We start from the raw sequence: 25,498 nt of genomic DNA, 5'->3' as shown, positions 1-25,498 counted from the left end.
AGTACTATCCAAAAACTACGAGGACTTTTTAGTCGTTTTGGTCTGCCAGAACAACTTGTGAGCAACAACGGACCGCAGTTCGTTTCTCAGGAGTTTCAAAATTTTATGAAGGCAAATGGGATACACCACATCATGTCAGCACCATATCATCCGTCCACCAACGGATTAGCTGAAAGATTTGTGCAGACAATGAAAAACGCTTTGAAATCAGCAAGGGGACAACACTCCATTCAAAAGGTCTGGATACCTTCTTACTTTCCTACAGAAACACACTTCATGCTACGACCCAGGCATCCCCAGCCTTTCTAATGTTGGGACGACAGCTGCGCATTTGCTTTGATCTGCTGAAACCTTCTGAACCCCGACAAACTGTGCAACATCAGCAGCAATATCAAGTCATCAGACGGGCACCCAGAGCAAAAGATCGAACCTTTAGCCCAGGACAGCCAGTTTTGGCTCAGAATTATACTTCCAGAGCTAAATGGGTCCCGGCCACAGTCATCACTCAAACAGGACCTGTTTCCTACACAGTCCGGACTGCAGAGAATCTTACCTGGCGGCGACATGTAGATCAGCTGTTGCCAGGTCATGCCAGTCCTCAGGACCCATCTGCAGTTGAGGGGTCTGACTTCACCTCTTCTGGTGAGGCACCGAATCACGAGTCACCTGTTCCTGACTGTTCTCCTCCATTACTGCCGGCGGCTGAGATACCCCTTTGCCCAGCACGAGCTGATACCACCTCCTCACCCGTTCGTGCTGCGGACTCTGAGCCCCTAGTGCTTTCGGGTGCAATAACACCAGAAGTTCGCCGTAATCCACCTAGAGACAGAAGGCCTCCTCATCGGCTGGATCTTTAGCTAGGGCGAACCCATGGTTATGGGGCAAAATAATCCCCAGGGTTTAGCCGGGAATGGAGGCAGTCTACCCTCCTTCTCTAGTCTAGTGTGTGTTTTATTTAGGGGATGTTCTTATTAGGGGGGGAGGAATATGTTGTGTATTTGGTTGTCATGGTTTTTGTTGCTATGGCAACTGAGTTAGATTATTATGGGTTAGCTCAGCCAGCTTCAGCCGGCTGAGTGAGTTCTCTGAGTCTGTAAATAAAATGGTGGTTTTGTTAGCTGTCTGCTGTCTGGCCTCAAGTGATTTCTTCCTAAACCGGCTGCCTCCAAGGATATAACACTACTGCTGTTTGTAAGGTGTGGGGAGCCCTGCTGCAGCTCCTGGGAGAGAAGAAGGGAGTCCAGTGTTGAAACTTTTGCCTTTATGGGAGGAGGGTCTAAGCTATAGAAAAGCATCCGCAGGGGAGGCATTGTCAGTGTGTGACTAAGGCCTTGGGTTGATTTAGTTTAACCTCGTAACTAAGGCCTTAATCCTGCAAATACTTTTCCATGTGCATAAAACAAAGTAAAAGAGTCTACTACCGTACTTAAAGTTGCAGGATCAGGGACTAGACAAGGTTTAAAACCATGTAAATCTGATCCTATGTCCAGTAATATTTACAGGATTAGATCATGGCATTTAATTGTATATTACTATGAGAGAGAATATATATGCCCATAAATATTCAGGCTATAGGAGCTAATATGTATACAGAAATTCAACAAATCAAACAAAATGAAAACTTGTTCTGATGTTGGTTTCTAGAATTTGTTTTTAATCAGAGAGAAAGTGAACCTAATTAGTAAAGTGGATACAAAATGCTTTTCTACTGTCCCATAAATTTCCCATCTGTACTAAGCCATTCTAGATTTTATTTAATCTGAATATATAAGTAGCTTTTTCTTTTTGGAGAGAGGATTTTTTATTTTTTTTTCTAACATCGCCTGCCAAATTAGAAGAAATAACAGTTCCAAACATGTGAATTTCTTTTTTAAATATATATAATTTATTCAACAAATTCCTCTCCCATACAGAATGCCTCTTTTCATAGATGTACTTTGGCAAGTATCACTTATCCAATTTGTGTCCATTTCCCTTTGTGTATGCAAAATATAATAAATGTTGACAGGTGCAACTTTCTGATGTTGCCTCTTCCAAATGAGCATTTTGCCAGGTTTTATATGGTAATTAAAACTTCCATATGCAATTTCACATTCACTAAAGTTGCCAATCCACTTCATTTATTTTATTGATTTCTAGACTACCTCTCATCATAGTTGCTAGGCACTTATTTACATTCTTTAATCTTAGATAAAACTAATCCACAATGTGGGATATTAGAGAGACTATATTCCTTTTGAAACATTAGAAGCCATGTTAGCACTGTATGTTAGCAAACAAGAAGAAAGCAAAATAATACCGACAGACTCCAAAAACAAAGACCAAATAAATGTCTTGCATCATGCCCTGGAGTTCCTGAGTGAGTTCCAGAGTGAACATTGTGAACAACCAGAGTGAGTTCCAGAGATGGGAATCCTAAAATATGAAAACCTTGTTTCTAGTTTGAGGTCACACTCTTAGGAACTTTAAAGGGTGGGTTGGGGTGGAAACATACACACTATCTCTCTTTTCTGCCCTCCCGTCTCACGGTGAAATTCTGGCCTCATTGAAATCAATTGGAGATTTGCCATTAACTTCAGTGGGGCCAGGATTTCAAGAAACTGAGTCAATTTTAAGTACAGTTGTATTCAAGGAAGAGATTCTGAGGGAAAAATGACTGTAGGACTCCTTGATTATAGGCACACTGTAGTTTCTCAATGTTGAATTTACAGTTAAAATATATATTTCTCCTGTCGATCCTTGAGGTCTGAGTCAGGCTAGGTTTTTATACATCATCACCAAAAATAAAGATTCTGCACAGCAAACCCAACCCTTAGTCACATCTGTGCAACCTACTTGTCAGCCTTGGGTTTCCACAGGTGTAACTGCTGATTGAGCCTGCAACTGGAACATGGGAAACAGAATGCAGCCAACAGATTGTTAACTAGATAGGCTTTGCAGAACTAAGCAGTTGGGAAGAAGCAGTATATATCCATCAGTGCAGGTGGGAAGAACAGTTGAGTACAAGGAGGTGTATTTCAGATAAGAACCCTGATGGGTATATGATGAACTATGAGGAAAGAGGTTTTCAGACTGTCAAGAGCTTTAAAGATCACTATTCACAATTTGATTTGCACCCTGCAATGAACAAGAAGCCCGTGCAGATATGTGAGCATGGAGCTATTTAAAAACAAAAACAAAAAAGCCCTTTTTACTGAGAAGTACTTGGGTCTGCTTTCTGTTAAACTCTTGCCATTTACTTTAACTTTTCTTCTGAGTTATATCACATAAGCAACCAAGATACGGTAGGTGTGCTTTCCTTGTACTTAAGCAATCACTTCTGTATACATTTTATTCATAGTGAATACTTATGTTACCTATGAGACTTCAAATAGCCCTGTGCATAGGTACTAACTCTTTTTTCAGCTTTTTGAGTCTATGTTGAAAACAATGTTTTTTTTCTTTTGTTTTTTATGACAATGTTCATTTTCTTCTTGTAGTGTGGTTACTTACCGGTATGTCCAGTTTTAAAGAGGGTGTGTTTGTTTTGCGCTTGGATGTGTCTCTTGTTTTTGTGTTCTTTTTTCTTCACATTTTAATTAGTTAATGTTAGGGTAAAATGTTTTTAAATCAAGAATAATATCCATCTTTTTTACTTGGAGGATGTGTGCTTTGACCATCATGGGTATTTTTATTTTACATATTTTGCACTGAGTTCACTTCTATGGCAATCAAAACTTGCAGAAAACCTTCTCAAAAGAGTACAGAAAAGTTAGTGGAAAGTTGATTGCCCCACTACTGTTTAAATTTGCTGTTTACAGAAAAGCCTCCAAGTGTTGGTTGTATAACTTAAACATTTGGGGGCGAGGGGAGAAGTATTTTCCCTTTTCACTTGTGGCTGCTGTTCAGATAAGTAAAGAAACTTTACATCTGGCTCTTCCACTTCAGTTGCCAGTAGAAGGAGTTAGGGGAAATAACTGATAAATAGAATGTTTAAGCATTTCCGTTGGTGTATGGCATTGTGTCTAAATGTTCATGTTTGTGCTAAGTGAATTTTGTATTGGAGCTTATTTGTTTCTTTTTCTACTCTTGCTGATCACCATAGATAGGAATAGCACAAGTAAGACCTCTGTTTTTAAATGGAGGTTAGCAGCTGAAAACTAAGCAGTTTTTCTATTGTTAAATGGAATGAGAGAAAAACATAACTATTTTTTAATTAAAATTTGAAACTCCCTTTCTTTATTCTCAACTTTGGGTTTGGATCTGGGCTGAACTTTATACCTCAAGCTCATTGCTAATTTTAGTTAAGATTTACTAATGAAGTTATGTTTTGCCTGCTCTAATGATGGGTTCCCACTGTTTCTTTAGTGGCCGTGAGGAGCTCGAAAGAAAAATGCCATGTGGTGTCATTAGATGTAATGGATGGCATTTTTGAGAGCATAATATTTTTTTATATTTATGTAACAGGGTTTCTTATAAAAATCCATTGGGCTGTTGTTCATACACATTATTATACAAGTGGTATCAAATAGCTTTGTCTACACTGATTTACTTGATGTGCAATCCCTTATTGCCAATATGAAGGGTCCTTAATAAGAACAAAATAAGCAAAATAAGACCTGCCTATGGTCCCCAGCATATAAAGGGGTTTCATTATTAAAAGATATGCCACTTATTAATCTGGATGTCAAATCATGTTCCACACTTCCAGTCAGTGTTAAAAAAATATTTGCTAACTTTAATGTTTTGCCTTCTGATGTACATCCGAAGGCCTTGGTCCTGCAAATCCTCATGCTTAAAGTTCAGTATATGTATAAGCGTGTTTAGGGATGGGTCTGAAGTCAGCCCTGGCTAGTGTCTAATGTAAAACTCAAGAGGTCCAGCCTGGACTTCTTATCAGCTGTGTGCGAAGCCGGGAGGAGCGGGAGAAAGCAACATGGGTTTTGGAAGAAAAGCAATAGAAATTGCAATTTGGTATATTTCTATCCAAAGGAAATGAAACAAAAAGCTCTGCTTTTAAAACATCACCTGCTTGTCAGATATGGATAGCTAGGGAAGCTTGTCTCAATGTAGGTTGACCAATGTAAGAAAACTACCTTTCTGATAAGAAAGTCATTCCAGTGGGTTGGCAGATGCGATTTGAACAGAAACAAAGCAACTTTAGACATCCCACAGATAGGATAATTTGATCTGTGTATGATTCTGGCAGTATACAGATGCCTATATTTCATCACATTTCACTCTCATTCCATCTGCTGCAAGGTGCAGCAATGCCTTTATAATTAGGGAGCATCTCTCCTGCCACCGGGACCAAATATGAAGTTAAACACTTTTCCAAGCAAAAGAAATAATGCAATATATTTTTATGATTCTCTTACTGTTTACATGAAAGTTTCACTGAAATGTGTATGAAGTGGTGTAGTAATATAAAACATCTTAGCTATTATAATCCTGACATCTGCACACACAAAATAATTACAAGGGTTTAAAGCCTCTTCTTCAGCCAGTCAGACCGCAGGGTACATCAATAGGATGAGTTATGCTATTCATCTCAAAACCACAAAAGAATCTCAAAAGATCCAGTCCTATTGATGAAATATTTCAGTAAAGTCATAAAAATGAATTTCCTGATTGTGCAAGATAATATGCGTAAATGGCCCCTGTATCTGTGTGGGCCAAAATTTGACTTCCCTGGGGCTGTGTGTGGATCATCTTGCAACTACATTGTGTGTGTGTGTGTTGTGCTGGTTAAAATATTTAAAATAGAAATTGTGTTAAGTAAAGCACAAGGAAATAAATAATTCACCTTTATTTTAAAAGTTGCTAGTGTTGATGATAATTCTTGGGGAATAATACATAAATAGTACTTTGACTCTTCCTTCTCAATATGCTATAACAATTCTGCTAATCTTATTCTCCCTATGGAATCTCAGTCAAAACTGAATGTTTAAAAATATTCTGCTGCATGGAAACACTAGGGTGTACAAAAAACCCCAAAACAAAACCCACCACCATTACCTTGGGCATTTAGGGGGCAGCTAGTACCTTGGTCTCTAATCATTCAGTTAGAACTTCCCTCTGGTACCTATTAAAATGAATATTCATAAGTGAATGCAAATTTAGATTTGTTCTGACTGGAAAATGGATATTAGTAATGTTTCCCTGAGGGGGGAAAAATGACTCATGCAGTTATTTCTTGTTATAAGAAAGGGTTGCTGAGCCTTTTCAGACAAATTAAGAACTGGCCCAAGCCTTGAGCCAAAACCTGAACACAGAATGGTGGGATTTGTTTTGCTTTTTCTCCATTTTTTTAATTATTATTTGCTTGTTCCTTCAAAGAGCTGGATAGAACGTTTCCAACATTTTCATCAAAGCCTGAATAGTTAATGGAAGCTTAATGTTTTTAATAGAGAAATTGTCCATAGGGTTAGGATACTGGCCAGGGAAGACTCAGATTCAAACCAGTGCTCTGTCTGATACATAGTTATTTGGGATGAAAGCTGCTCTGAATCAGGCAGGGCACTGGCTTGAATCTGGGCCTGGTCTACACTACACGTTTAAACCGATTTTAGGAGCATTAAACCGATTTAATATCGCACCCGTCCACACTAAGAGGCCCTTTAAATCGATATAAAGGGCTCTTCAAACTGGTTTCTGTACTCCTCCCCAACGAGAGGAGTAGTACTAATATCGGTATTACCATATCGGATTAGGGTTAGTGTGGCCGCAAATCTACGGTATTGGCCTCTGGGCGGTATCCCACAGTGCACCACTGTGACTGCTCTGGACAGCAATCTGAACTCGGATGCAGTGGCCAGGTAGACAGGAAAAGCCCCGCGAACTTTGGAATATCATTTCCTGTTTTTCCAGCATGGAGCTCCGATCAGCACGGGTGGCGATGCAGTCCCAAATCCAAAAAGAGCTCCAGCATGGACCGTACGGATGTGATCGCTGTATGGGCAGACAAATCTGTTCTATCAGAGCTCCGTTACAGAAGATGAAATTCCAAAGCATTTTAAAAAAATCTCCAGACAGAGGCCACAGCAGGGAATCAGCACACTGCTGTGTGACAAGCGTAACGGAAAGCCAAAGAATCAAATGGACGTTCATGGAGGGAGGGAGGGGGGACTGAGGACTCAAGCTATCCCACAGTTCCTGCAGTCTCTGAAAAGCATTTGATTCTTGGCTGAGCTCCCAGTGCCTGTAGGGTCAAACACATTGTCCGTGGTGGTTCAGGGCATAGCACATCAATTTATGCCCCCCACCCACCCTCAGAAGTAAAAGGGAAAAAAATCGTTTCTTGACTCTTTTAAATGTCACCCTATGTCTACTGAATGCTGCTGGTAGACGCGATGCTGCGGCAGTGAATTGTAGTATCCTCTTTCCCCCTCTCTGGTGGCAGATGGTGCAGTATGACTGATATCTGTCATCATCATTAGCCTTATGGCAGATGGTACAGTGCAGAAGGACTGGTATCCGTCCTCATCATCAGCCCATGAGTGCTACTGCTTCCCAGTAGATGGTACAGAACGGCTGGTAACTGTCTTCATCATAGCAACAGGGGGCTGAGCTCCATCAGCCCCTGCCCTTCATGTGTAAAGAAAAGATTCTGTACTGCCTGGACTATCATAGCAGCGGGATGCTGGGCTCCTCTCCCCCACACTGCTTAATGTCCTGTCTGGACTATCATAGCAGCTGGAGGCTGCCTTCCCCTCATTTTATCTCACTAACAAGTCACTGTTTCTTATTCCTGCATTCTTTATTACTTCATCACACAAATGGGGGGACACTGCAACGGTAGCCCAGGAAGGCTGGGGGAGGAGGGAAGCAACAGGTGGGGTTGTTGCAGGGGAACCCCCTGTGAATGGTATGCAGCTCATCATTTCTGCGGGATCTGACATGGAGCAGCTGTGCTTTCTGGTTCTCTGATACACTGGTTCTCTAGTACACTTGCCCCATACTCTAGGCAGGACTGATTCTATTTTTAGATACCATAAAGGAGGGATTGACTCGGGGAGTCATTCCCATTTTTGTCTTTTGCGCCCCCGGCCGACCTCAGCCAGGGGTACCCATGATAGCAGCAGAGAGTACAGTACAGAAGGACTGGTAACCATCATCTCATTGTCAATTTACAATGGAAGCAGATGGTACAGAACGGCTGATAACTATCTCTGCTATCAAGCAAAAGCAAATTAATGCTGCTGTGTAGCGCTGCTGAATCGCCTCTGTCAGCGGCATCTAGTACACATATGGTGAGAGTGACAAAAGGCAAAACAGGCTCCATGGTTGCCATGCTATGGCGTCTGCCAGGGCAATCCAGGGAAAAAGGGCGCGAAATGATTGTCTGCCGTTGCTTTCCCAGAAGAAGGAGTGACTGATGACATTTACCCAGAACCACCCGCGACAATGATTTTTGCCCCATCAGGCACTGGGATCTCAACCCGGAAATTCCAAGGGGCGGGGGGAGACTGCGGCAACTATGGGATAGCTACGGAATAGCTACCCACAGTGCAACGCTCCAGAAATCGATGCTAGCCTCAGACCGTGGACGCACACCACCGAATTAATGTGCTTAGTGTGGCCGCGTGCTAGGCTAGGAGCTAGGCTCCCTCTTCTATTGAGCAATATACCTGTTCATGTCCCCCAAGGTGAGAATTTATGAATTAGCTGGGTCTGATGGTTCTCTCCCACTACTCATTACTGAAGTATTCTTTCCTTCTTAAGAATAAGCTATGTTTGCTCGATTTTATACAATCTGTTTTACTAAACCGGTTTATGTAAAATCAGAATAATCCCGTAGTGTAGACGTACCCTGGGTCTCCCACATCCCAGGACAGCACTCTAGGCTGTAGATTCAGACACACAATCAAAAAGCTCCAGCTTCAACATGAAAATGGATATTTCAACACAATACCATTGTCATAAAAAATATTCAAAATTTCTCATTTTCGTTGCAATGCAAAATGAAAATTGTGAATGTTGCCATAAAACAGAAATGTCATTCTCTGGACAGCTCTCCTGACAACTATTACAAGTGTTAGGGTTTGATTTAGGTCAGGGGTGGGCAAACTTTTTGGGGCGAGGGCCACATCTGGGTGAGGAAATTGTATGCAGGGCCGGGGCAGGGGGGGTGGAGTGCGGGATGTGGAGGAAGGGGCTCAGGATAAGGGATTGGGGCAGAGAAGGGGTGCAGAGTGTAAGAGGGGGCTCAGGGAAGGGGGTTGGGGTACAGGAGGGGTGCGGAGTGCAGGATGGGGCTCAGGGCAGGGAGTTGGGGTGCACGGGGTGCAGGGTGCAGCAGGGAGCTTAGGGCAGGTGGTTGGAATGCACAGGAGTGCAGAAAGGGGCTCAGGGCAGGGAGTTGGGTGCAGGAGGGGTGCGAGGTACAGGCAGAGGGCTTAGGGCAGGAAGTTGGGGGGCGAGGGGCAGGAGGGGTTTGAGCTCCAGCCCGGTGCTGCTTACCTAAAGTGGCTCCGGGGTGGCAGTGGTGCACACCAGGGCCAGGGCAGGCTCCCTGCATGCCTGCCCTGTCCCCACGCCACTCCAGGAAGTGCTGCGGCCCCTGGGTGGGGAGGGGGGCAGAGGGCTCTGCGTGCGCACATGGAGCCCTTTGCCTCCCGGCCCGGGGGCTGCTTCTGAGAGCAGCGCCGGGCCTGCAGCACCACCAGGGGTAATCCTGCGGGCCGGATCCAAAGCCCTGAAGGGCCGGATCCGGCCCGCGGGCCATAGTTTGCCCATCCCTGATTTAGGTTAATGACAAGTCAAACTCCAGATAACTCAGCTCAATCAGTTTATTAATCAGAGACAGATCAACACAGAGAGGTACATACCAATACCTGGGAAACAGCCCAGTCAATTCAAATCTGTTTTGAGTTGGTTACAACTTTCTATGTTTTGTGGCTGGCTGTACAATGTTGAGTTTTTCCTTGCCCATGGTAGGTGTTGCAAGATAAACTGCTTTAGGAGGCAGGATCCCTGCCAGTTCCATGTGTCTGGGGAAACAAACCCCATTTCCCATAAGGAAAATTTGGAGGAAACTCTATACATAGAACTCATGGTATTTCCTAGCACCTGGGTAGGTTATTCCTTACTCCCCTTCTGCATCCTATTATTTGATTTAATGTAAGAATTATAAATAGGGGGAGTGTTAAATATACCTTTCCAAGAAACTCTGATAACTAGAGTTGCTCAGGAATCTTTCAAGAAGACACTTATCAGAAAATTGCCAATTTTTCAAAACTTAAACTTTCTCTGGGATTGGGTCTTTTTTTAATGATTTTTTCAAAAAAAATTGGAAAATGTTTTTGAGATTGAACATATCAAAGCAAACTTCTGATGTTTTCAAAATGAAATTCTTGCATTTCTGTCTTGAAAAAAAGTTTTTAGATTTTGAAACAAAGCCAAGTCGTTTGTGTGTGTGTGTACCTGCACGTGAGGAAGGGTCAAAAGCTAAATTAAACGTTTCAATTGCCCTGAATTTTTTTTCCAGATTTCTGCTTCACAAAAACTGAGATTTTTTCACTCAATTTGCAACCGGGGAACACTTTTTGATATCTATAGTTTTCACAGGCTGAGAAAACAGTTTCCTGCTCTAGTTATAATAGTAGCTCTGTTTATCAGTATAAGTGTCACAAAATTAAAAAATCACTACTAACGTTTGTCACACTTGAGATTTAATACGTATCTAGGAAAATAAGACAGTTCAATGTTTTATGCATGCACAGAGCTATCACTTCAAAATAATCAACTTCAAAATGGTAACAACTCATCTAAAGTGTTGTTTTAAATCAGTCTCTCATTTATATAGGCAGTAATCACTTCTTGCAGAGCTGCCATGCCATTGTCATGCCATTATGCAAATAAACACCCATGATAAACCATGAATATTATTTCTTAACCAACTTAAGAGATCATTTTATGGAATTGTGTTTAGTTAACACCAGTAAGTACATCTTAAAATACTCCAAGGCCACTTGTGGCAGCAAGCAACATCGGATTTTAAGTGTAGCAAGTGCTGCAAAGGATGTCAATGAAAAATAGCAGCATTCAGCTATCAGTAGCCTCAGTTCAGCCAACTTGCTGTTAAGACCATAATATGTATGCTGTTTTTGAGATGCAGGTGCAGATGTAGTGTATATCAAATAGATGCTACCTCTGAAGCCTAATTCAACTGCTGATAAAATCTTTGGAAAGACTCCTATCTTTGACTTGAATAGGAGATGGATGAGGCCTTTGATTAATAACTAAACTCACTTATTGGTCATACACCTTCACCATACAAATGAAATAACCAGAGTCCCTGGGATTATGGATTCAACCCCTGGAATAGCCAGTTTAGTACTTCATCTTTCTTTGTGTGGAAATCTTTCAGAAGATTTTTTATTTTTAAAGTTTTGCATGCTCTGCATGGACATTCTTGCTCCTTCATTTCCAGAACCATGTTGGCAGAGTTGGGTGTACATGCCTAATCTGTGCACAAAATGATGTCCTATCATGTGCAAATATCAGATTTGCACATGGCCAGATGTATGTTAAGACTGGAGGTAAATAACCAGTTAAGGCCTGCAGTTATCTGCAGACACACAGTTGTTGAAATCTGATCTTAAAAATACCCTATGCTACTTGGTATAAAAGTAAGGCTCCAAATTTTCTCTCAGATGCACACCAATGTTATTTAGAGCATGCTGTATGGTGTGGTTGTATGTCACTAGGCCTGTATGCCATCTGTCAGTGTAAGCAGGGCCGCTCGGGGGGGGGGAGGGGCAAGTGGGGCATATGGTATTCTATAATATTGCAACTTTTTTTTTATGGAAGGGGCCCCCGAAATTGCTTTGCCTCAGCCCCCCTGAATCCTCTGGGCAGCCCTGAGTGTAAGTCTACTTTAAAGCCAGAGAGTGATGTTTTTCGTTTAACAGAAGCTGGAGGTATGCATGAAGGTGTACTATAGTTCCTATTATTTCAATGGCAGATCAGGGCATGTAATAAAGAAGTAATGGATCCTTTGGCTGGTTTTAAACATTTCAGGACAAAGCAATGCAGAACACAGGAACAACCTGCAGTGACACATAGGGTTTGGGGAGGGGATTAGATTAATGGTTCTCAACCTTTTATATATCAGGATCCTTTCTTCCACCTAGCTGGGCTCCCTCTTCTATTGAGCAATATACCTGTTCATGTCCCCCAAGGTGAGAATTTATGAATTAGCTGGGTCTGATGGTTCTCTCCCACTACTCATTACTGAAGTATTCTTTCCTTCTTAAGAATAAGCTATGTTTGGTGTGCTTTCACTTGTTTTCTTTCATCCTGAATTTATTACCTTTGTCTCAATTTGATTGACTCATCTGAGATGGATTTCTATTTAATTGTAAAAAAAAATTTCTGTTCCTTTAAGGGACTATTCTGGTCAAGTATCCTCTTCTATATTTTAGAGAAAAATGTATTCTGAAGTTTTAAAAATTGAAATTGGAATTGTCAATGCTTGTCTATTTTTCATGAGAACAATAAAACCAGAATGGTTAAGCAGGAGAGATGGTTTCCGGGTGTGTGTGAGTGGAATACCTAGAGAATGTGAGGGTTACCCTGTATTCTTACCTTGCTGATTTTCATTGGTGGTTCACTGATGTGGTTCCCCCCACCCCCTTCTGCCAATGCCTTGCTATCAGGTCAGCTGTCAGTCAGTATTACTTATTTCATAGAATCATAGAACTGGAAGGGACCTCGAGAGGTCCTCTAGTCCTGTCCTCTGCACTCAAGGCAGGACTAAGTATTTAACCAAATAGTTAACCTATTACTGAAAATGACAATGTTTGATATGGCAATGGAGTTGATGAAGAGAACAGACTGACATCTGCAGGATGTTAATCTTCTGTACCAAAGACCTTCAATTGCAAAGTTTCACATACCCACCTTTCTAAATCAATTGGAGTTCAAGTTGACAACCAGCAATACTTTGCAGGACATGCTGTGAATCTTGAAGGCTTGGGCCCAACATTGATAAGCAAGATCGAATTGATAAGCAAGTCTTACAACGAGGCAGGCTTTTGCTATTTAGTCATTTAAAAGATCTGTCAAACATATGCTTTGTTTTAATGACTGGAGAGAAAAGAGTTTAAGAAAACGAAATACACATGAGAACAGGTTTCCACTTCTGAAGTTCTTTGGGAAGTTGCAGTAATACTGAACAGAATTGTACTCCTTCTACAATTGCCACTCTAACTTCCACCAAAAGCTAATTGCTTCTTGCACTTTCTATTTTCATGTCTTATTTGAAGGCCACACGTATGTTTCAGTAAATAAGAAAACTATAGCTTAATGCTTTATTTCCCAAAAAGTTTGAGTACATTTCTCTTTATGTTAATATGTAAAGTCTGAAAGAAATAATAAAACACCCAAACAAACAGGTGTTTGAATCTTGTACTTTCCCAACATTTTAATGTCAATAAGGATGGCATAGGTGCGTAGCAGTGGCAGAAATGGTCAAAGAGTTTCACAAATATTTTGGGTGCACACAATATTTGAGAAGCCAAATTGACAAGTTGCACTGATTCTACACTATTATATGTGGATGAGGAGGTAAAAATGCAAATCAAAACATCTCCCACCTGTAAAAACCTTCTTGCCTCTGACTTATCACTTCTCTTAAACAACTTGTATGTGCAAAGTTCACCTTCAGGCAACACAGATAAGAACCAGGTGGGACAAGACAATATCCTTCTGTGGGCACAGAGATATGCCTCTGTGAAGGTGAATTTTTGGAATATTGATCTGGCCTGGATGTGGGTTGTGATGGCATAGCCTAAAGTGAAGCGTAGTTAGTTGAATTTTGTGTTAGAAATAAGATAGTGTCAGAAGTAACCATAAGAATTTTAACACAATAGGTGAATTTCACCCAATGTATATTACCTCACCTCCCTAAGTAGGTGACCTTTGAACAGAATGTAGATAGCATCTGGAGGAGGTGGATAGTAGTTAAAAACCTATATGAATTAATAAAATAGAAGAAACACAGTGTAGCAAGACAAAGCATAGTAAAATTGACTAGGCCCAGGTGAATTATCACATGTTCACATAGGAAGGTGTATAAAATACATTCTTCATACTAAGTGTCATAAAACTTTACAGAAGATTTGGATAGAATGATGGCATTTTGCAGAGTCACTAACAGGCAGAAATGGAAAATTACGTATAGAGAGTGAAAAAACCTGAAATTCAAAAACAGCAATGATGCAAGTAACTCTCCTTGCTGACTATTTACTTTGACTGGATAAGTAGGAGGAAGGAATAGTGGTGATTTAGTGTCAGTCATAAAATAAAGGGATTAGGAAGGATTCACTGAGAAAATGGCTTGGTAAGAGAGAATCACAGATAGATGGGGCAGCATGAGTGGGAGATCTATCTGCTTCTGTAAGGAGTTGCAAGGGGAGGAAAGGGACACACAAATGAGACGAAGAATGGAAGATCTGAATGTGTAGTCAGATGAAAATGTCAGTAATGAAGTCAGATATGGGAGATGTCCAAGGGCTATCTTGAAAATCAGGTGAGCAATTCTGAATTAGATTTGCAGAAGCATGGGAAACTACTCAGAGGGTACGTCTACACTACGGGATTATTCCGATTTTACATAAACCGGTTTAGCAAAACAGATTGTATAAAATCGAGTGCGCGCGGCCACACTAAACACATTAAATCGGTGGTGTGCGTCCACGGTCCGAGGCTAGCGTCGACTTCTGGAGCGTTGCACTGTGGGTAGCTATTCCGTAGCTATCCCATAGTTCCCGCAGCCTCCCCCGCCCCTTGGAATTTCCGGGTTGAGATCCCAGTGCCTGATGGGGCAAAAATCATTGTCGCGGGTGGTTCTGGGTACAGCCTCACCCCTCCCTCCCTGAAAGCAGCAGACAACCTTTTCGTGCCTTTTTTGCCTTGTGAACTGTGCAGACGCCATAACACAGCAAGCATGGACGCTGCTCAGCTCAATACCGCAATCGTGCATGTTTTAAACACCTCGCGCACTCTCGTGCAGTATATGGTGAACCAGGACCTTCAAACCGAGGCGAGAAGGAGGCAGATACAGCAGTGCGGCGATGACAGTGATGAGGACGTAGACACAGAATTCTCTCAAACCGCAGGCCCCTGCGCTTTGGAGATCCTGATGGTAATGGGGCAGATTCTATCCATTGAACGCCGATTTTGGGCACGGGAAACAAGCACTGACTGGTGGGACCGCATTGTGTTGCAGGTGTGGGACGATTCCCAGTGGCTGCGAAACTTTTGCATGCGTAAGGGCACTTTCATGGAACTTTGTGACTTGCTTGCACCTGCCCTGAAACGCCATAATACCAAGATGAGAGCAGCCCTCACAGTAGAGAAGCGAGTGGCGATAGCCCTGTGGAAGCTTGCAACGCCAGACAGCTACCGGTCAGTCGGGAATCAATTTGGAGTTGGAAAATCTACTGTGGGGGCTGCTGTGATGCAAGTAGCCAAAGCAATCACTAAGCTGCTGCTACGAAAGGTTGTGACTCTGGGAAACGTGCAGGCCATAGTGGATGGCTTTGCTGCACTGGGATTCCCTAACTGTGGGGGGGCGATAGATGGAACCCATATCCCTATCTTGGCACCGGAGCGCCAGGGCACCCAGTACATAAACCGGAAGGGGTACTTTTCAATGGTGCTGCAAGCACTGGTGGATCACAAGGGACGTTTCACCAACATCCATGTGGGATGGCCAGGGAGGATTCATGACGCTCGCGTATTCAGAAGCACTACTCTGTTTAAACGGCTGCAGCAAGGGAATTACTTCCCAGACCAGAAAATAACAGTTGGAGATGTTGAAATGCCTGTCGTTATCCTGGGGGACCCAGCCTACCCCTTGATGCCATGGCTCATGAAGCCATACACAGGCAGCCTGGACAGTGGTCAGGATCTGTTCAATTACAGGCTGAGCAAGTGCAGAATAGTGGTGGAATGTGCATTTGGCCGTTTAAAGGCGTGCTGGCGCACATTACTGACTCGCTCAGACCTCAGCCAAACCAATGTCCCCTATGTTATTGCTGCTTGCTGTATTCTCCACAATCTCTGTGAGAGTAAGGGGGAGACCTTTATGGCGGGGTGGGAGGCTGAGGCAAATCACCTGGCTGCTGATTACGCGCAGCCAGACACCAGGGAGATTAGAAGAGCACACCAGGAAGCGGTGCGCATCAGAGAAGCTTTGAAAACGAGCTTCATCAATGGCCAGGGTACAGTGTGACTGCTGTGTTTGTTGATGAACACCCACCCCCCTTGATTGACTCATTCCCTGTAAGCAACTCACCCTCCCCCTTCGAGTGCAGCTTACTTATGCAAATAAAGTCACTATAGTATAAAAATCATGAATTCTTTATTAATTCATTATAAAAAGAGGGAGAGAAGTAAGGGTGTGGTTTGGGAGGAGGATAGGAGGGATGGAGAAGGCCATTAAAAAAAATTCACAGTAATGACAGCCTTCTGGTTGGGCTGTCCATGGGGGTGGAGTGGGCGGGTGCACGGAGCCTCCCCCCATGCGTTCTTACACGTCTGGGTGAGGAGGGTGTGGAACATGGTGAGGGTTGAGGGTGGTTATACAGGGGCTGCAGCGGCACTCTGTGATCCTGCTGCCGTTCCTGAAGCTCCACCAGACGCCGGAGCATGTCAGTTTGATCACGCAGCAGCCCCAGAGTTGTATCCCGCCACCGCTGATTTTCCTGCCGGTCTTCCTGCCGCCACCTCTCATCTCGGGTGTCCCTCCTGTCCTCACGTTCACTGGCATCTTTCCTGTAATTTGATACCACGTCCTTCCACTCATTCAGATGAGCTCTTTCCTTGCGTGTAACTTCCATAATATCCGAGAACATTTCATCTCGCGACTTCTTTTTCCTCCGCTTTATCTGTGCTAGCCTTTGGGATGGAGGAGGGCTTGAAAAATTTGCAGCTGCATGAGGGAGAGAAATATTTAAAAAGATACATTTTACAGAACAATGGTTATACTCTTTCACAGTGAACAGCACTATTCACCTTACATAGCACATGTGATTTCCCTACAAGGTCGCATTTTTCATCTTAATACTGAGTGCCTGCAGCTCTGGAGTTACAGATCTCACAGACACAGGTCCGGGCATCAGAATTCAGCTTGCATGCGGCCATGGTAAGCCACTGTCTTTCGGCTTCTGTAGTGATTTACCCCTCCCCCCAACTCATGGCTAATACCATGCTAGCTCCCTGCTAATCAACACCCTTCCCACCCCCCCACCCACTGCGTGGCTGGTAGCTTGGGGAAGATCCCCGCTGACCAAACACGAAAAAGATCATCGGCATTTCACTCCTCCCCTCCCCCCGCTTGGCTACGTGCAGGAAAGGATTTTTTTTAAGCTGCTGCAGTCCACGAACCCAGTAGGAAAATGGCCATCCCCCCTTACTTAAATTCCTGATTTTTAACCAGGTTACCCTGAACGATATCACTTTGCTGAGGATAACACAGCGAGATAAAGAACAGATGCTTCTTGAATGCCAGCAATCACCGGGACCATACACAGCTATGCTTTGCCATGCAATGATACCTGATTACTTGCTACATGCATGGCGTGGTAAAGTGTCCTACCATGGTGGGCGGAACAAGGCTGCCTTGCCCAGAAACCTTCTGCAAAGGCTTCTGGAGTACCTCCAGGAGCGCTTCATCCGCTCAATCCCCAGACATGTTAACAAACTTTTCTAAGTAACTGTACTGTCTGCGAATGCATCCCAAGTCCTCAGGGCAAATCAATCATTAAAAAACGCTTGCTTAAAAAAACAATGTTTGCTATTTGCAAAGGTACACTCATCAGAGGTCCCTTCCATGGCGTCATTGTCTGGGATAGTTGCTTGGGAGGGCTGGGAGGGTAATTCTGTCAGGGTGAGAAAAAGCTCCTGGCTGCTGGGGCTCACGGAGTGCTGTGTGCTCTCTGCTAGGTCGTCCTCCTCTTCTTCATCTTCATCTTCCCCGTCCGCATAATCCTCAGACATGGCAGAGATTACAACCCCCACCTCGGAATCCACGGTCAGGGGTGGGGTACTTGTGACGCAGCCCCCTAAAATTGCATGCAGCTCAGCATAGAAGCGGCATGTTTTTCGACCTGCCCCGGACCTTCCGTTTGCTTCTTTGGTTTTCTGGTAGGCTTGTCTGAGCTCCTTAACTTTCACTCTGCACTGCAGTGAGTCCCTGCTGTGGCCTTTATCCGTCATAGCCTTAGAAATTCTTTCAAATACTTTTTCATTTCGTCTTTTGGAACGCAGTTCTGTTAGCACTGAATCCTCTCCCCATATAGCGATCAGATCCAGTATCTCCCGTGCAGTCCATGCTGGGGCTCTTTTTTGATTCTCAGGAGACTGCATTGTTACCTGTGCAGATGAGCTGTGCGTGGTCACCTGTGCTGATGAGCTCTCCACGCTGGGGAAGCAGGAAATGAATTTCAAAAGTTCACGGGGCTTTTCCTGTCTACCTGGCCAGTGCATCAGAGTTCAGAATGCTGTCCAGAGCGGTCACAGTGGTGCACTGTGGGATACCGCCTGGAGGCCAATACCGTCGATTTGCGGCCACACTAACCCTATTCCGATATGTTAATCCCGATATTAGCGCTACTCCTCTCGTCGGGGAGGAGTACAGAAACCGATTTAAAGAGCCATTAAAATCGATATACGGTGCCTCCTAGTGTGGACGGGTGTGGCGTTAAATCGGTTTTACGCTCCTAAAACCGGTTTAAACGCCTAGTGTAGACCAGGCTTAAGCTAGAGAGGATGTATCTCTCTCTCTCTTCTCTGCCTCTCCCCCTGTGCACACGCAGGATGTGACTCTTTGCCTTATATATGGAGTGAATTAAGTATGCCTGCTGATTACCTTGCATCCTAAATTTAGACAAGTTACTCACATAAGTAGTCACATTAATAGCAGTGGGAAGAAAGTGTTCACAGTCTAGCCTAAAAAAGGACATTGCAATAGTTAATGCAATGCTCACTGGAAATACAGTCAAAATAACATTCCAATGACGGTGATTAGGGAGAATTATGAGGACTATAATTCTAGGGAAGATGAAGGAGATGGAAAAGTGAGGGAACAGAAATTAAGATTAAATCAAAGATTAAACAATGAATACAAATTTAGATCACTAAAAACAAGTACTAGGGAATAGACTTGTTCACATAGTAAACAATTGCTCAAGGTATTTTGAAACATCAGAAATGGATCATTCTTAGCCATATAAAGTCTAGAATGCCAGGCCATGAAGAGAGAAAAATTAGATGAATCAAAATATATAAACTCTGAATCCTGGCGCACCTTCTTGGATGTCTGGTCCCAGAGGCAGCAAAACCATAGTGATTCCACTCTAGAGTGGCACAGACTGTGAAGAACCCATGCAGGTGGCTCTGTACAGCTATGCATGGCATAGTTGTGTACTCTGCAGAGACTGACTATGGAAGCAAGGTAGGAGCAGGCTACACAAATCGATCTGTTAGCCAACATCCTCTCCACTTCATAAAGGGATTTAGTTCCTGTGGGAGATATTGTGGGCCATGGGCTACAGTAGTGGCACCCTAGTACCTACATTATTAATTCATGGCTCCAATGAGAGGAGGATTAGGCTTTTGCACAGGGAAGAGGCTTTCTGCTGTTTCAAGAAAACATTTAAACACGTACGTAGGTCTCATTGGCTTCAGTGGGACTTAAGCACATGCTTAGAATTCAAGCATTTATGTGACTTCTATGAAATGGGATGCTTTCCTGAACTGAATCGTAAGAAGGGACCCTCAAAAATGAGCAGATTTTGGGTAGGGACCCACCAGGCTGAATTGTCAGATTTATTTCATGGGTAAAAATATGCATATCTCCTTAAATTAATCCTCATTCTTTTCAGTGATCTATTGAACCACGTTTATTCAATTATAGATCACAATAAGTAGCAAGCAATTGGGAAATAATGGTCTTTACCCTCTAAAGACTCTCTCAAGACTTTTCCAGCAGCTTCCCCAGTCCATGTTCATTATTTTCTAGCTGTACATCTGTTTTATCAATTGTTGCAATCCAGTTCTACCACACTTTGTGGATTTTTTGTTTTCATAGTAGCACCATGACGAGCACTGATTTTCGTGTGACCATGACGAGTGATTTTTTTTTTATGTCCCTGCTTCTTATGACCAATGTGGAGTACAGCTACCCTCTGTCCATCTCTAGAAAAGAGCAGCCTTTGTAGTAGCGAATTTACATTTCACTTTGCCACAGTCTTTTATCTGGATAGGATGTGTCTTTTCACTTATGTGCAGAAAAAGCATCTTGGCTCTAGATTTTCTGTAGTAAATGCTCTAGCCCGCCTAAATTAGGCAAAAATATGTCTAATTATTAAAATCTCTTATGAATATGCTACAATTTGATTTGATTATTGATCAGTGCACACATTGAAACGAATTTCTAGCCTGCTGTCTTTGGTTTTATTTGCTGCTAATGTATCTTTTGATCTTATTAGTACTGTCAAAGTAAAGATATCTTTCTTGTTTTCACATAAGTATTTGAAAACCTGTCAAAGTGCTGAAGTTTTCATTATAAACTTAACATTACTCTGTCTTCATGGGGCAAGTTCATGTGTTTAGGTTTTTTTTTAAAAAGAAACATGACAGTTTATTTCCTTGTCTCTTAATTAGATTAATAGATTTAGAATCCATTTATTTTTACTAAAATACATGATGCACCTTTCTTTACAAAGGGAAAAACAAAGAACAGGAAATGCTTCTTTGAAATCTTATGATGGTTGAGAGTCTCTGAGCAGGAGGCATTTGAATGGAAAAAGTTTTGTGTGTATAATACATTTGCAGTTCACAAATATAAACCTATACATGTAATTCCTTTAGAATATGGATTTTATAATCCATATATCAAGGAATTAAATGTATAGGTTTATGAAAAGATAGCTGGGAAGTATGAATCATAGAAAGTAATTTGCCAGACTTTCATGAATGTACTAAAACATTTTTATTTTTTGAGGGGGAAGACATAAATGAAGAAAATGAAAAGAAATAACAGTGTACATATGTTTTTGTAGCCAGTCTGGGAAAATGCCATTTTTAATTGGATCTTAATTTAATGTATTATTTTGACAAAGATTTTTCTAAGCAATTTTAGAACATAGTGTATTTTTCCTCTTGCTGTCTTTCTTCTCTTCTATGTACATTCAAAAAACATGTCTGCTGTTCACCTGAAGATGCTTTTGATTAATGTTGTCTGTTTCACAAAGAAATGTGTGAGGCATGTCATATTTCTTTTTCAGGGACATCCTGTTAACAAAGAAAAGAGAAGTTATTACTGTAATATAATAAAGAATGTGCTTATACACACCAAGAAATGAAAATATTTACAAACAATCCAATAATTTCATCAAATCAGCTTGCTTATGAGATTATTTAAGACTTTATATTTTTCACATACTTATTTGGTAATATAAACTGTCTATATCACTTTTATTCTGTCAACATTTCAATTTTCCTACTCAAAGTGGTAAGCTTTTACCCATATCTACCAGGAATGAAAAAAATATTATTCATGGCTTCATTTTTTTTCAATTCAGTTGTTAGAAAAAAAAGTTAGATATTTGTTGTAAGTTCTTAGAAATACCATTTTGCTTATTAAAAGATAAAGGGTATGCATTTTGTCTTCTCTTCCAGCAATTGGCCATCAAAGTAAAACACAGTGGATAAAATCTTGGCCCCATTCAAGTCAATGGGGCCAGTATTTTACCCAAGATGTCTGAGGACAGATTTTCAAAGGTATTTAGGCACCTAGTGGGACGTTCCAATGCATGTAGGCACCTTTGTGCATCTCAGGCACCTAAATACCTTTGAAAATCTGACCCTTAATTCCCACAAGAGCAGATGTGGTATAAAACGATGTGTGTGGGGTCGGGTAATATTTTTGTAAAATGTTTCAGGAAGATTCCTGTTGTCCTACCCATACAACATACAGTGGACCTAACCTTCTCCCCCTCCTCCCCACTTCCAGCCCTGAATCAGCTGTCTAAATTGCACCTTTACTCATTTTGCTCCTAGAAATAGACAATTGTTCTGTTTATTTTTAATGTGCTAATTCTGATTTAATTTACACTGGTGTGATTTAATTGAGTTCAGTGGAGTTGCTACTAATTTTTGGTGGGATAAGTGAGATGAGAATCTGTCCCAAAGTGTCCATATGCACATGTGAATGTGAGATTTGTTCACTAGATATTCAGTTGGTGTAAACTGGTGTGTCTCTAAGGTAAATGGGCCTGTACAGATTTACCGCTGTTGAGAGCCTGGCCATTTGGCAGCAACTGTCAAAAACTGGTCCCCTGTGTGTGATTGGGGATGAGCAACCATGAGAACCAAGGGACTCACGGAAACTGAACCATCTTAGAGAAACTACTAGAATTTTGCCCAAAGCTCAACTTTATCCTAAAGATTAGAAAATGTATGGCAAAGCTTTGTAAGCTTTTATCTCCACAATCTTTATAACTGAAAATTTCAGATGGTAGATGCTTTAATACAAACATCAATAAAATGCCACTCACTGACTAACAAATAATTTGTGCGTTCCTGTTAAACTAGTATCTTGAAGTTTGGAACACTTATTCATTATAGAACAATCTCAGGAATGAAATTTGACCCTCCCATAAAAAATCACCTAAAGGACATCAGTCACTTTCATTGGATTTCAAGTACCTGTCTCAGGGTAATAATTTAAAACTAAAGTAATTTCTTCTGAACTGGTCACACTGAGCATGAGGAACCTAATAGGGGAAATGAAGGTCAGTTGAGGCCACCACTTCTATTTATCAGGCTTTAGGCAACAAATTGCCCATAAATATGTTCATTGGGTAGGAGATGAGGAAAAGGTACATCAATGTTACTGTTGCATGCAATAGTAAAATTGGTTATTTGTTCCTTAGCAGTTCTATATTTGATCACTGGCAGTTAATGTCAAAACATCAGTAAATGGGAAGTGACTTAATTCCACACTATGCACACATAGAACTTTAACTTTTCAAAAGGCACAAGCAATATCACCTTCTGATATTAATATAATATCTAGCTGTTAGAATGATTAAGGTCTGTTGAAATTGCTTCATTCCTTCATTTTATCATGCAGAGAAAATTAATGAAAAGCATTATTTGGAGGCTACCATATAGCAGTCATTTTGAAAAATAGAAAATGCAAACTCTGTGAAGTGTTTCTAAATCAAAACATTTCCAGTCTTAAATTTTCCGTTTTTTCTTTTATTCTTCTGCTGCAGCTCCGCCCTTTTCCTTCCTTTCCATTCTGTCACCGAGGGGGCGGAAACCAAATACTGATGAAACAAAAAATGAAATTGATTGTTTTTGTTGGAGTGAGAAAACTGGAAAACTTAAAATAATGAAGTCTTTTTTTCTGAAACTTTCTGTTTCAAACACTTAATTTTTTGTCAAAAAAAATCTGCTCTAATATCTAATGAATGAGGGATTGACTGAGATGAAAGCAACACTTGGACTACAAGCTGCTTTCTCTCTTTCCTGCACATCCCCAGCTTAAATATCAAATGCTGCAGCACTGAAAGTGAAAACTTGCTGAAAATGACTGAATGAAGAACAGGTGTTCATATAGATAGCAGTCTGACTTTTGAGCAGATATGGCTATCGCCTACTGTGGGTGTAGATATAAGGGTATAAATTACATCTTAAAGTTTGAACACATACTCTTATCTAACTGGCCACAAGACTTTGTTCTGTATGTAGTGATTTGTAGATAGGGTGACCAGATGTCCCAATTTTATAGGGACAGTCCCAATATTTGGGGCTTTTTCTTATATAGGCTCCTATTACCCCCCACTCCCTGTCCCGATTTTTCACACTTGTTGTCTGGTCACCCTAATCGTAGAGCAATCGTCATGAAACCTACGACATATATGTGGTGAGTCAAACCTGCATTTGAAGCTCTTCCTTCCCTTCCCTGCATTTCAGCGAAGTTCGGATCCCTTTCTGTTTTAAAGGCAATGGGTAGGTTCTCAGCTCATGTAAATTGACACAATTGTATGGATTGGGTGGAGCTCTGCCATCTTACACTAGCTAAGGATCCATCTCCATGTATAATGCAGAATATAGCACACAAATCAATATACTAAATAACAGCTTTTATTTTAAATACAAAGCCCCCAGAAAACCTAAGACTAAGTAAGATCTGCTGGGGGGGACACTTTTCATATCTGGGTGCATAACGTTAAATAACTGAATCTGTATTTGTGACTTGAAGCTAACAGAAGTTCAACTGACTTCTGTGGAAGAATGTTTGAAGTGCATACCTGAAAATCAGGTCACCTGTTGAAGTTGCCTATCTATAGATTTAAGTGTTTAACTTTACATGCCCTTGTTTTCCAATTGATCCTTTGGAGAGAGAATAATTACTCCTAGGAGCTCTGCTCATTCTAAAGTAAGAAGGATCTAGTGGACTGCATATGTGAGTGGCAGCCAAGAATTGAAGCCTGAACCTGCGCCTGAAAGTGAACCCTTGTACAGTTATGGAGGCTATGAAACTGAATGTCTGTCTCTTAGCTCCACAACAGTAAAGTGAGGATGAGAATACCTCACCGGGCCCTGTGATGGTTCACTAGTTAATATTTATAAAGCATTTTACAATAAAAGGCATTGTGATGTGTACTGTATATGACAGGCAGGCATTACTGGGTTAGGGCTCTAGTGGTGCTAAAGTTTGTTGAACTTCCTGACAACATGGCCCTGCAGCATCAAGTATATCCTTGATGTTATATTATTACATTCAGCTTTCCCCAGACAGAGATTTATGAATGGTTCTATTTTTTTAATTTATGCCACTTGAAAATGCAGCAGTAACATTGCTTGAGGGTTTCTGACTTCAGGCACAGAGAACCTACCGGTAATCCTGAGATCCCCAAAATTAGGAACTGGTGGAAATTCTCTCTCTCTCTCTCTATCTTACAGACAGGTAACTTCCATAAAACCATTAGGGGCAATGGGTAGAGCATTACCATTTTGTAAACCTGTTTATGTAAATATGAAATTCCTGGATTGTAGAATCACTCTGGGATTTCTAATCTTTATGAGAAAGATCACTGTAATAGATGAGCTATAATAATATAAATTGGAAGTAATTTTAAAAGCCTGTTCAAGGCTATTGATTGCTTTGTCAAAGATTACATGGTTTGACTTTCTATGTTTGCATTGATGTGCTGAGACAAAGATTTTCACAAAGTTTGTGGTTTATTTTACTTCTGGAAATACTATTTTTACTATTTTTTGTAGGGTTTTTTTTTTTTAAAAAAAGCTTATTAACAAAGCTTGTCACTATATTTCTTACTATGAAATATCATAACTTATGTCAATTCACCAGAAGAGCTTGGCAGTATTGTATCTAGCATCTGGTTTTCTTCTGATACCAGTGTAAATTGCACAGTGATGCCATTGGAGTTTAAACCAAGGTGATATGAGAAGCAAACAGTCTATTTCTGAC

The sequence above is a fragment of the Mauremys mutica genome, chromosome 2, assembly GCF_020497125.1.
Source record: "Mauremys mutica isolate MM-2020 ecotype Southern chromosome 2, ASM2049712v1, whole genome shotgun sequence".
NCBI lineage: Eukaryota > Metazoa > Chordata > Testudines > Geoemydidae > Mauremys > Mauremys mutica.
This window is presented reverse-complemented; position numbering follows the sequence as displayed.